Source organism: Podarcis vaucheri (assembly GCF_965113315.1).
Source record: "Podarcis vaucheri genome assembly, chromosome: 7".
In the NCBI taxonomy this organism is placed as follows: Eukaryota; Metazoa; Chordata; class Lepidosauria; order Squamata; family Lacertidae; genus Podarcis; species Podarcis vaucheri.
The window spans coordinates 70,317,099-70,329,501 of record NC_138765.1 but is presented as its reverse complement, the minus strand read 5'-3'; positions in this window follow the sequence as shown (position 1 = coordinate 70,329,501).

Below are 12,403 nucleotides of genomic sequence, written 5' to 3'. Positions count from 1 at the left end.
TAGTTTCTTTACAAATTCTAAACGTAATCTTAAGACTCTGGTGCGCTGCGTATTGGTCTCTGAACACAGGATAGCAAGTCCACTCTGGGAATCAAGGTAAACTTTTACTGGTAGTGTTACTTGCATCTGTAGGTCTGCAAATACTTGCAGATACCATTCTACATCACGAGTGGCTTGAACGCATGCACATAATTCACTCTCTGTTGTGGAGAGACAAATAATGGTTTGTGTCTGGGACTTCCATTCAAATGGACAACCGTTATAACAAAACACCATACCAGACACACCCCTGCAATTATTTTGTTCTACTGCATGAGATGCATTGCAGAAAATTTCAAAACCTTTGTCAATACTTGATGTAAACTGCAACCTATAATGTTTGGTATGTTTAAAATACATCACCACTCTCTTAAGAGCAGAGAAACATTGTGTAGTGGGCTTTTCCACAAATTTTGCCAGAAAGTGAAAAGCATAAGTTATATCTGGTCTTGAGATTCTTTGAATGAAATTTAGCTTGCCTATAGCAGAACGATACAAAGTTGTGTTAGGAAATGGCTTATCTTCACCTGTAAAGGTGAAACCACACACCATAGGCGTTTCCTTCCCATTTGCATTTTCTAAACATAGCATTTCAACAAGATCATCAATTTTTGCAGTTTGATGAACTAGAAAAGATCCATTATTGCCTTTCTCAATTTGCATGGACAAGTAATTTTTAGCTATGCCTAATTCCACCACATCAAATTTCTTCTGTAACTGTGAAACTACCTGTTCATATTCCTGTTTGGTTTTTGTAGAAATTAACACGTCGTCTACATACACACATATTTTTGTTACAGAGTTTGCCCTTTCCTTTATAAACACACAATTGTCTGCCTTTCCTTGTGAAAAACCAATATCTAGCAATTCTTTTGCTAAAGTTTGGTGCCAGTTCCTTCCACTTTGGTGCAGACCATAAAGGGATTTATTTAATTTGCATACCAAACCTTCAGCAGCGTCTATGCCTTCAGGGACACGCATAAAAATTTGTTCTTTTAAATCTGCAAACAAATATGCAATTTTTATGTCTAGGTGATAAACAGAGTGTCCACGTTGTGATGCATCTTTTAACAAAAGCTTAACTGTTTCATATTTTACACTTGGTGAATAGCACAAATCATAATCTTCGCCTGGAATTTGTTGAAAACCCTTAGCAACTAATCTTGCCTTGTACCTTACAACCTCATTTTTGTCATTCATTTTAACTCTATAAACCCATTTTGAATCAATAAGTCTCATATCTGGGGTTTGTGGTACAAGAGACCAAGTGTTATGCTCTTTTAAAGAAGCTATTTCAGAGTTCATAGCTTTATACCAATTTACAGCTTGGTGCTTAGGTAAATTCTGAACATCATTGTAGCTTTTTGGCTCAAAAACCACCTTATTGGCATACACAGTATTAAAATGTTCATCTGCAAAACGTTGTGGCTTCTGCCTCTTTCTATCTGAACGTCTCAGTCCGGAAGGAAAGTCAGACTCCTCAGACTTAATGGGACTAAGTGAACTACTAGTTTCAGGTTGTAAATCATCATTGTCAGACTGAAGAGGTGCCTGTAGGCTAAGCTCACGGTCAGAAAACTCAAGAGAATCTAACCTCCCCTCGGGTGCCTGTGACTTTAAATCAAACAAATTATCAGATTCAACAGGCTTTTTGTCTTTCCCCATTAATTCAGAATCACCATTTTCTCCTGCTGCTGCTGCTGCTGCTGCTGCTGCTGCTGCTGCTGCTTCCTCTTCTTCCTCAGTATTATTTATACCATCAGTATCTTGGAAAACAGCAACTCCATTCCAATTTACAGTTTGTATCATGCTTCTGGTAATATGAAATTTGCCAGTTGCTGGTATGTAAATTCTGTACGCCCCCTGCTGGTAGCCCATTAATTTTCCCTGAACACTACGTTCACCCAATTTCTGGTTAGCAGGATAATGCATAATTACATCTGAACCCCAAATGCGTAGGTATTTCAGATTAGGGCGTTTTTTAAACAGCTTCTCATAGGGGGTGACATCTAAACCAGAATGATAACTGCGATTTCTAACATAACAAAAGGCATTGAGTGCTTCAGCCCAAAATGCTTTGGGCAGATTAGCATCGTGCAGATAAGTTTTAACCCCTGCCTGCAGGTCACGCTGCACAACTTCAACAATCCCATTTTGCCAGGGACTTCGGGGGCAAGATAACTCATGAGTAGTCCCCTGCGCTTCCAGGAATTTCTCAAAATCCTCAGAAACAAATTCCCCGCCCCGGTCAGAAAACAGGTTCTTAATAGGTTTGTTAAAGTGCGTTTTTACCCAGTTGCAAAAAACCTTGTACTTCTCAAATGCTTGGGACTTCTCAGCTATTGCATAAGTCCAACAATATCTACTATATTGGTCTATGAAGGTAAGTCAGTACTTAGAACCTCCTAATGATGGTGGGAGTGGCCCAACTAAATCACAATGTACACGCTCAAATGGCTCAGTTACTTTCCTATCTGAGCACCTACCCTTGCGTGCAACCTTAATCTTATTCTTGCAACAGGATAGACATTGCATAAAGAATTTGCATGGTTTTAAGGTGAGGCCATTGACAATATTCTGTGTCTTAATTACATCAGCAAAATTCAGGTGTCCCAGAATTCTGTGCGCCATGTGGACACACCCAGAATGTGGCCTTACATTCCTCAACCCCTGGCTTGACTGTGCTGCTCTGCAATTTATAGGCGATTGTGAGTAGGTGTGAAAATACAGTCTATATAAACCATCAGATTCCCGGGCATACAATAGACGCTTGTTCCCATCGAAAAACTCACACATTGACTTTAAGAAACACACAGTTATGCCTTGACGAGCAAAGCACCTTACTGATAATAAATTGTCCACTGACGGGCAGTAAATGCAGTTCGCTATTGTAATGTTTAAAGAGTCAAGTTTAACAGTACCCCTGCCAAGCGACTGCAGGACTTGTGAATTGGCTAAATGTACATTACCAATTTCCTCTTCGAAAGAAATAAACAAGCTTCGATCATTGCAAACGTGCTGCGATGCTCCTGAGTCGATAACAAAAGACTTCCACTTGGCATCTTTAATTCTTTTACGATCTTTAGTCCGAGCGTGAAAAGCTCGCGGCTCGTTTCTGTCTTTACGGTACAATGCCGGCTGCTGGGCTGACGACCGTGACTGACGAACAGAAACAGGCTTGGGAGTACTTTGCTTTCTTTTGGCTCTGAAGTCCTTTGCAAAATGTCCTTGCTTATTGTAGAACCAACAACGCTTTGCAGCTTTAAATGCAGTTGTATCACCACAGGTTTGCATATGGCGTTCCTCATTCTTTCTGGAAACAGGAGTGCTTATGGCACAAGCCTCCCTTCTATCCAACTCGCCCATTAATCTTGCCGTTACCCCTTCCACAGTTAATTGTGCTGGTGGAACGGCAGATATCTGGCTAGCTATACCATCAAAGTCCTCATTAAGGGAACAAAGGATGATAAAAACATACTGAATATCAGGTACCTCCATGTCCCTTCGAATTAATTCGCCACGTATTGCCTCCAGACGTCTCAAGTGTGCTGCCAAATCACCACCAGGCTGCAACTTCGTCTGGTACAACTGCTTGAAAACCGTCAATGCAGACGCTGACTCTTTTCTAACATGCACAGCTGCAAGACTGTCCCACATTTCTTTGGCAGTTTTCTTATTTCTTATATAGACTACTTGCTGGTCGCTGACTGCCAAATTAATTATTGCCCTGGCTTTTGCATCTCCTTTCGACCAAGCATTAGTTACAGGGTTAGGAGGGTCATCAGTTACATAGGTCCATACTTCTCTAGAGGTCAAAAGCGCCTCCACCCGAAAAGACCATAAACTGTAGTTCTCATCTGTTAGCTGTGGGAAGACCAGAGCCTTCTCAGCTTCAGGAACCCGGTCAACCATTCTGAAACTCTTCCAGACCCACAAAAACAACGCTAACAGGAGAAGGAGTTTTCAAACCTTTCTCAGAGTCCAAAAATATGCAGTCATCCACTCAGCAGCTGGGCCCATAACCAAAGATGTTGGCTTTTTGCAGTATGGTAACGCTGCAGAGAGCTTGCTGGGGAGATCATGCATTAAAAAGAAAGGACTCAAAAAGTACTTAAAGGTTTTAATAAGAAAAACAAAAACTCCATTTACACTAAATACATTAACAAACAAACATGACCCAACCACCAACCCATCCCCCAGGGTAATGGGAGAGCTAGGTGCTGCTCCTTATATACTACACCCAGATGCTGACACACCTTAATCAAATACAACTCAGCAGCACCTGCTATGTTTCACAGCTGTAAAGCTGGGTCTCGTTAGTTTGCTCCGGCCCCTTAAAGACATACACATGGAGTGAACAATGATGAACCTTTACATTTAAAGAAACCATTCAACAGGCTGTACCAACAGACTGAAAAATGCGAAGCATGGCTGCTGTGTCTGTGGCAGGATTGTGTGTTATCGGTTGTAACACAGCCTTAGAATCCTCTTTGGCATTTTCAAAGGCCAATTGTTTGATAATTTTTTGTTTGGCTTCAGGATTTTCAATTTGGCGACTCACTGCTGTAAGCAGCCTGTCCATAAGGGAAGAATATGATTCTCTTGCCTCTTGCCTGATTGAACCCCACCTTGACTGAATACTGGTGGGTTCTGGGATTTTTCTCATTGCTTGTTGAGCAGCAAGAGCAGTATCCCTCAATAAGATCTGCAGCAGTGTGGCTTGTACTGAAGCCTGAGCGATAGGGCCACGCCCCATCATGGCATCCATGATGTCTGCGAGGGTAATATTTGGATTATTTCCTCTGATTTGTTGTAACAAGGCTGGAGCATAAGCACTGCAGGCAGTTTCCCATTCGTGGGCAAACAAAACACCAGCTGATGGGGGTAAAACTGTACGTGCCAAAAGCTTGATGTCATCTGGAACCAAAGGCTGGGCTAATGTGGCTTCCAAAAGAGCCTGTGTAAATACCGTGGCTATGACTCCCACAGTGAAAGATCTCATGGGGTTTAGAGAGGAGGAGACCGGGGACTAAGGAAAAGCAAACAGGTGCAATGGGTCAGTGCGTCTGATGGTTAGCCAGAGGTTTGGTGCTTTGAGCCCACCCAGGGACAGCTGTGGACAGTATTCCTGCATTGCAAGGGGTTGACCCTTGAGGTTCCTTCCAACTCTATGTCTATGATTCTATGAAAATATCAGCAAAGTGCTCTACAATGAATGACCCGATGCCCGCATACACTCCTGCTATTTTTCTAACTTGACCATAAGGTGTTGGGGAGGAGATATGGGAGAAAGGGGAAAGGAAAGGGTTGCATTCTTATCCCCTTATGTTCTCTAGGGTAATTGTTGATCACCCTAATACGCTGCTGATGGATAACAACAGAGTGCCTTAACAATGCCTTTCAGAACATTGTAATTGGAGTGCTATTTTGTATCATGCAGACTGATGAAGCGTGTAGCGAAACCTGTAATATACCCGGAGAACAGGTCTCCTTTTGCCCACTTGGGCTATTCTCACCAGGGTGGTGGCTTTGATTTGCCTTCCCGTGATTGATCCATGCACACGGCTTTGTGTTTCCAACTCAAGACCCATTGAAAAACATCTCATCCAGTTCAATCTTTGAAAAACAGCTTTGAAAAACTTTTTCATATTCTCCAGTGTGCTACCCTTGCCGTTGTGGCGGCACGGAGTTGCCGTTCTGTGACTGGACTTACGCTACTTGTTGAACGGTTCATTTATCCAGTCTGTATAACGTTTACTGCACATGTAACTTGTTAAGATAGAGTTGTACATTTATCCACTCCATGTTTACAGTATCTCCAGGCTTTGTCTTGCACATGGCACCTTAGGATGTTTGTTGTTTGAATGGTTATAAGTCTATCTCTAGTCTAGCTATTATTCTAGTAAATTTGGTTTTATACTTATAAGCCAGTTTGTGGTGGTGGTGTTTTGTTGTATTTCAGAACGATCTGCCTTTGAGAAGGGTACAAAATTTTGATCGCTACTAACCACTGAGGTCATCAGGGTCAACTAGGATTATCTGTTCTGTATTATACTGATTATGTCTTGTACGTGTCAGGTCAAAGCATAAGAGTGCTGGTGGAAGAATGAATGAGATTCAGATCTGGGATTGGGAGGTTCTGGATAGATGCTCTGATAGTGAAGATTCCTTATGCCTAGGTCACACTTGCTAGTTTACAACAGTGGAGGAAGTATTATTCTCCTTTGCCCAGGGCTAATATCCCAACTCTGCAACCAAGCCACAATGATGCCCAGGGAAATTTCTATAATGACCACATGTTAGTCATGCCCATTAATTTTTATAAACACCTTAGACAGGCCAGCTAAACTAGGTGACAGGCCAGCTAAACCAAACCCTCGGTGAATTAGGGACTTCACCTGCATGAGAAGACAGGCTCCAGCGGATTGAGTAAACAATACCAATAGTGGGCCCAATGGTCAAGGAGCTGGTTTCTGCATGTGCTGTTGAAGGAAGTGAGAGGCAGGTGGGGCACATCAATCTAGGACGCTAACCCATCTAGTAGAAGGAAAACTCTGGGACTAAACCTAAGCTGCCTTTCAGGAAATCTTTGGGAGAAGAAAAGACTAAGGAGTAAACCCTACACAAATTCTGAGTGGAGTCCCTAAGATGGTCATATGTCACCTTTTACACCTCCTTCCAGCAACTTAGAATCAGCTTGTTAAAATCAAGGTATCATTCATTATCAGAGTTTACAGCCAAGAGATTATTTATGGGAGGGAAAGCAGCGCCAGGAAGTTCCTGAGTGCAATGATATCAGGAAGTTCTATTTACCAGAAGCCTCACGTGTGCAAACTCTGTGTAATTCAACTGGGTTTTGCAAGAGTTGCTCCTTATGGCTCTCAACTTGTGATTAAAGTATCAGATGTGACCATGGTCATTAAGCATAGGTAAGGAAACAGTAATTAACTATGAAACATATACGTGGGGAAGCTGTGATGACACATCTTGTTTTATTGATTTATAACCTACCGTATTTTTCGCTCTATTAGACGCACCGGACCATAAGACACACCTAGTTTTTAGGGGAGGATAACAAGAAATAAGAAAGCAACGCAAAGCCTCATGAGTGAAGAGAGAGCGCTCCTCCCTCTCCGCTCAGGAGGCTTTGCGGTGCTATCCCTGAAGCCAGGAGAGCAAGCGGGATCGGTTCACACCCATCCCTCTTGCCCTCCTGGCTTCAGCGAAAGCAAGCCTCCTGACTTCCCCCCCCCCACCTCCCACAAGAGCCGCATGCTCTGTCCCTTCCCCCACCTCCCGCAAAAGCCAGTGATAGCCGCACAAAGCCTCTGCGGGGTAGCGGGATGAAGGCTCCCCGCTGCCCTGTGGAGGCTTCACGCCGCTAAGGCAGAAGTTAGAACAACTAGAGGGAGCACTGCGCAGCACTCCCTCTAGCTGTTCTGGCTTCTGGGGTAGCCCACAAAGCCTCCGCAGGGCAGTGGGGAGCTTTCATCCCACTGCCCTGCAGAGGCTTTGCGGGCTACCCCAGAGCTGCTCAGGAGTGCAGGGCATCTGCGCACAGCCTGACCGCTGCTCCCAGGGCTCGAGGGGGAAGCCCGGGTTTCCCCCGCCAGCCCCAAAGAGCAGCTCAGGAGCATGCCGCACTCTGGCAATTTAGCTCCAGGGACCACACATTCGCTCCATAAGATGCACAGACATTTCCCCTTAGTTTTTGAGTGCGTCTTATAGAGCGAAAAATACGGTACTTTTCTTCCAAGGTTCTTACCCTTCCCATTTTCATTCTCACAACAGTACTGTGAGGTATGAAAAGTTGGAAGGGACCCTAAAGGACCATCTAGTCCATCCCCCTGGCAATGCTGGGATCTCAACTAATGCATCCCTGACAGGAGGCCATCCAACCTCTGCTTAAGAAAACCTCCAAGGAAGGAGATCCCATCACCTTCCGAGGGAATCTGTTAAAAGCTCTTACCTTGGAGGATGGATGGCGGCTAACAGATTGAGGTTGAATCCTGACAAGACAGAAGTACTGTTTTGGGGGGACAGGAGGCGGGCAGGTGTGGAGGATTCCCTGGTCCTGAATGGGGTAACTGTGCCCCTGAAGGACCAGGTGCGCAGCCTGGGAGTCATTTTGGACTCACAGCTGTCCATGGAGGCACAGGTCAAATCTGTGTCCAGGGCAGCTGTTTACCAGCTCCATCTGGTACGTAGGCTGAGACCCTATCTGCCTGCGGACTGTCTCGCCAGAGTGGTGCATGCTCTGGTTATCTCCCGCTTGGACTACTGCAATGCACTCTACGTGGGGCTACCTTTGAAGGTGACTCGGAAACTACAACTAATCCAGAATGCGGCAGCTAGACTGGTGACAGGGAGCGGCCGCCGAGACCATATAACACCGGTCTTGAAAGACCTGCATTGGCTCCCAGTACGTTTCCGAGCACAATTCAAAGTGTTGGTGCTGACCTTTAAAGCCCTAAACGGCCTCGGTCCAGTATACCTGAAGGAGCGTCTCCACCCCCATCAGTCTGCCCGGACGCTGAGGTCCAGCGCCGAGGGCCTTCTGGCGGTTCCCTCATTGCGAGAAGCAAAGCTACAGGGAACCAGGCAGAGGGCCTTCTCGGTAGTGGCGCCCGCCCTGTGGAACGCCCTTCCAGCAGATGTCAAAGCGATAAACAACTACCTGACATTCAGGAGACATCTTAAGGCAGCCCTGTTCAGGGAAGTTTTTAACGTGTGATATTTTACTGTATTTTTGGTTTTTATGGAAGCCGCCCAGAGTGGCTGGGTAGGCCCAGCCAGATGGGCGGGGTATAAATAATATATTATTATTATTATTATTATTATTATTATTATTATTACCATCAGAAAGTTCTTCCTAATATTAGACAGAATCTCCTGTTTTGTCCTTTGAGTCCATTGTTTCAGGTCCTAAGCTGTGCAGCAGCAGAAAACAAGCCTTCTCCATCTTCCATGTGGCAGCCCTTCAGATATTTGAAGAAAACCTCTGTCTTCCCTTCTCCAGACTAAACATACCCAACTCCCTCAATCATTCTTCACAAGGCTTGGTTGCCAGACTTTGTTTTGTTTTTTAAAGCATAACTTTGGCTAAAACTGAAATGATCTTGGAAAGGCACCAGAACAAATACTCATTAAAGGGTGTGTCCTACTCAGTGTAGACCCATTGAAATCATTAATTTCAAGGGGGCTACTCTGAGTAGATGAACCCTAAGAATGCAATGTGTCTAAACAGCAATAGGCAGCCTGTAGCCTTCTAAATGTGGTTGGATTCCAACTCTCATCATCCCTACTCATTGACCATGCTGGCTTGGGATGATGGGACTTGCAAGTCAGACATCTGACAGAGCGGCTGACAGAGTGGTGCAGAGCTAACAACTTGCTCATAAATACAAGGAAGACAAAGGAGCTTGTGGTGGACTTCAGGAGACAGAAGAGCAACGTCCAGCCACTTTTGATTGATGGGGTCTGTGTGGAGAGGGTAACAACGTTCAGATTTTTGAGCATTGAATTACAAGAGGATCTGTCCTGGAGTGTCAACACAAGGGGGCTTGTGAAGAAGGCGCAGCAGAGACTGTACTTTTTGAGAATACTAAGGAAAAACCATCTTCCGCAGAAACTGCTGCTTGCCTTCTATCACTGTGCCATTGAGAGCGTGCTCACCTATGGCTTATGTGTGTGGTACGGAAGCTGTACTACCCAGGACAGGATGGGGTTGTGCAGGGTTGTTAAGGCAGCAGAGAGCATTGTTGCCTGCCCACTCTCCACCTTAGAGCAGATTTATGCCACAAGGTGCCATAGGAAGGCACTGGACATAGTAAAAGATCCATCGCATCCTGGTCACTGTCTCTTCGAGCTCCTGCCGTCGGGACGGAGATACAGGACGATGAAGACAAGAACGAGCCATCTTAAGAACAGCTTCTTCTCTAGAGCGATCTTGGCCCTGAATGGGAAGCCCGGACTTTGAAAGTCATCTAATCTCCCTTGCTGTATTATACTGTATTGTTTAATTAGTGTTTTTATGGAGCAGTCAAGTAATTTCGTTGTCCCCGAAGGGGGCAATGACAATAAAGATATTATTATTATTATTATTATTATTATTATTATTATTATTATTATCTGGAGAGCCACAGGTTTCTGACCCCTGACTTAAAGACACTCACTGGTTTGTAGAACACGCTTGAACTCCTTGTGGCTTTTGAGAGAGGACATGTTCATAGGACTGTAATTCATCCTTGGCTTGGTTTATACATGGCCTCATTAATTAAGAACTGATAGGCACATATGCAAATACAACACCTTTATAAGACTGTTTGGCCTGATAATGACATGGCTTGGTGTGTTTTGCAATCTAGGACTTCTTGTCATCTAATGGGAGCATGATATTAGTCTTCACATGTACCGTTCAGGAGGAGGGCAGTAGTACAGTTGCAGAACATCTGCTTTGTATATAGAAGGCCCCAGGTTCGATCCCCAGCATCTTCAGGTACACCACAGTTTCCCAGACTTGGGTCTTCAGCTGTTGTTGGACTACAACTCCCACCCTCCCTAGCTAGCAGCACCAGTGGTCAAGGATGATGGAAATTGTAGTCCAAAAACAGTCTCCCTTCTTGTGGCTTCCAGCAGCTAGCATTCAGGCCATTGCTGACGCCAGCTATGGAGGCAAAGCACAGCCAATGTGGCTAGTAGCGGTTGTTAGTCTTCTCCTCCATGGATTTGCCTAATTCTCTTTTACAGCTATCCCTGCCTCCTGAGGGAGCGAGTTCCATGATTTAACTTCTTGTGGAATTCTACTCAATATTGATCCAGAGTAGATTCCAATGTATAGTTAGCAGAGTAACAACCTAACCATGTTAATGGATTCCCAAACTATAGACCAGAGGCAATTGCATTTCATCCAGGAGAGCTTTACTCCCACTGAAGGCAAATGAGCATAATGGTCACAAATCCAATACATTCAGGATTGGCACTGTCCATAAGAAATCCAGTTGCAGCAGACTTTACTTAAACTTACAATAACTTATAATAAGTCTAAACCCTAACACTAAGCGTACTATGTACAGAACGCCACACCAGAAGGAAAAGAGATAGAATGAGAAAGTGAGACCCAGGCTCCTTCTGGCCTTCCTTTTATAGTCAGCATGACCTTGACAGAAAGAGATAAGGGAACCAGTTTAAGCCAGCTGTACTCAGCTTCTCTGAAGGAATAACCCAAACATCACGAACCTTCTGCCTGCTTCTTTCACACAGAGAAGCTTCCAGAGGCTTCTAGAACCCTCTTGAATTAATTAGAATAGGAAAGATCTCTACACATCAGATCAATACTTTCTGTACTAAGACATGCAAACTGACATAACTAAGCACAGCATGAAGAAGGAAATATTTTAATCCAGACAGTATTTTCCAACATCCAGTTTTCTTGGATGTTTCTGAATGTTTACAGCCAGCTCTATCAAACATTATGCTGTAGCTATATCAGATGGGCTCCATTCCTGGCACTGTTGAGCCAAGGAACATTCCACCAACAGAGCCTGCTCTTTGTCATGGTAATTATGTGGTGGGTGGACAGGACTCATCACCTGGTCATTCCACATCCAGAGGCAGGTTGTAGTTAGGAGAAATAAGCCAACTGCTCTAATACTACAGAAATGCTCCTTTGATCTGACTTGTCCTACATTCTATGGAGAATCCATTAGCTCACTAGCACAGGTCTACTATTATTACTTTCTTTTGTAAACAACGAACACTGCCACAGAAAATGCTTGTATTGTTGTGTTTTAAACACACACACCAACCTCAAAGCAGTTTGCAAAAAGATAAAAGAAGAAAATCAAGGTGTGGAGGGGGGGTACCTAATATTTTAGAACAATGCCGTGGTTAAAATACAATAGTTAATATACTAAAGCAGATTAAAATTACCTCAACTTCCTAAGCATCTAGGCAGGCTTGTCTAAAGAAGAAGGCAACTGAAATAGTACAGTGAAGGCACCTATAATCTCAATAGACAAGGAGTTCCAAAGTGTAGGTGCTGCGACACTCAACAATTGCAGACTGGGTATTATGTCACCCCCAAAGTGGTGTGGGGTTGCCATACGTCCAGATTTTCCCAGAGACGTCCTCTTTCTCAGGCCTAAAAAGTCTATGGGACTGTGCTTTGGGGGACTGAACTCCAGGTTCCCTGATCCTGGATTGGCTGCAGAGGCAGGTACCTGGCCTGACGTGGCTGGCTGTATTGAACCTGGACCTGTTAGACTGCTGGACCACTCACTAGCATGTGCTCTTGGGACTGTGTACATCAGTGGGACTGGTTGCCAGGTACGCTGGGGTTCAGGGCATGCAGGAGCTTATCCGG